At 37.4% G+C, this 1,694-nt stretch overlaps 1 long non-coding RNA gene across 1 annotated transcript; it reads left to right on the top strand.

Moving 5' to 3' along the window:
• Positions 1-337: 337 nt before the first annotated feature.
• On the top strand, positions 338-1,410 carry LOC123058947 (uncharacterized). The gene is made up of 2 exons (XR_006427328.1): positions 338-759; positions 1,009-1,410. It is a non-coding gene; the product is annotated as an uncharacterized lncRNA (long non-coding RNA).
• The last annotated feature ends 284 nt before the right edge of the window (positions 1,411-1,694 follow it).

The following is a 1,694-nucleotide window of genomic DNA, read 5'->3' on the forward strand; positions in this document are numbered from 1 at the left end:
TTCCAATTAATATTTTTGTGCTGGAGCAGGCTGGAGGGGTATTCGGCTATGCACATTTAATTATAGTATCTGGTGGAGATACCCTGTTCAAGGACAGGGGGGCGGGGGTGTGAACTTTGTGAAATCCTGTCCTATTGATGACTTTGCAAACTTATCAGGAGGTGGTGTTAGGAAATCTAAACAGTTTAAACTATATAGGAAGACATTTATAGGTTAGAAACAATCTGTTCTACTTCTGCAGATTATCTAGATAAGTGATGAAGTTTACTTAGTATAGTATTTTTTTCTGTCACTTCTTTATCTACCAAAAGTGTGAACCCATGGTATGATCCACTAATGCAAGCATCGTCATTCTTTTCTGAGTTTGTCTAATTCACATCTAAATGTTTTCTAAGGATGTCACATCTAAGCTCCCACAAATAACGCAGCAACAAGGAACAAAAAAAAAGCTGGGGCAAAAAAAAATACACCACAAACATAGTGGACACAAGGTTAGACGTGACATAAATGTGTCCTAGACAGACCCTTCTTTTCTTAGTGAAACATCAACTTTCCAAAGACAATATTCCAAACTGGACAGTTGATACATAGAGCTATTTTACTTTAACATTTAAAGTGTGGCTGCAAATCTGGGATGCAGGAGGTGAAAATTCATTGTCTAATCTGTTTCTCAGTTTCCTCTTTCAGAAACGAGAGATTTTTCAAGACCTTGCTCCACTGCTGTGGCACTCCTTTGGCACTGTTGCTGCACTGCTCCAGGTAGGTTACAGTTATTGCACTGTTCTAAATTCAGTCGCAATGGCAAGAGTACATATGTACTTGTGTAGTTCTTGTTATTTAAGTAAGGGTGGTTGTCCATGGTACTGAGCGCTGCTGTTTCTATGCCAAGTCTTAAATATTTCCATTGTTTATTGTTAAAAAGCTTTCCTCATTTTGGTGACTTTACAGAATAAGTAAATCTTAACTAGCAGTGGTTAATAATTAAGTCTTCTTCTTTTTCCTTTGCAGCTCACATCCCACTGTACCTGTACCCGTTCCTGAATACTACCAGCAAGACAAGACCTTTTGAGTACTTGAGGCTTACCAGCTTGGGTGTTATTGGTGCTCTTGTGAAGGTAAATTAAAACTAGATACTTATGCAAACTAGGAATGGATGGTCCATATAGATTTTTGCTTTAAATGGTGAGAGGGTTGAACCAGAGGGGAAAACAGTGATGGGGATTGGCTGTATTCTTTCTTTTTTTTGTAGACTATATCTTGTTCTTTTGGTATTCTCATTCCAGTAATCCAGTCATTTTAATCAAATGGACTGGTTGGGATTGGATCCCAGGAATCTCAACAGGAACTGTTATTTTTGAAGCAAACAGGCTAATGATTTGTTAGAAATTATATTGTTTCTTCTTTTGGATATCCGATTCTGATATGTCAGAAACACAACATATCAAAAGTTAGCAATGACCAAACTGGCATGTAACAGAGACACTATAAAAGATAGCCAACATCCAGTTAGGCCAACATAACAGTGAACAAAACTACTGTCAATCAGCTCAGTTCTAGTGCTGTTGGATTTTTCTCGATTGTATTCTTGCAGTTTTGAAAATTCAGTTCATTCGGTTACTGAAAATTCAGTTAATTCAGTTAGGCACACAAATTTCAGAACTTTTGTGTGCCCTAGTACTTGGTGTTTGTAGAAA

This window comes from Triticum aestivum, chromosome 3A, assembly GCF_018294505.1.
Source record: "Triticum aestivum cultivar Chinese Spring chromosome 3A, IWGSC CS RefSeq v2.1, whole genome shotgun sequence".
NCBI lineage: Eukaryota > Viridiplantae > Streptophyta > Magnoliopsida > Poales > Poaceae > Triticum > Triticum aestivum.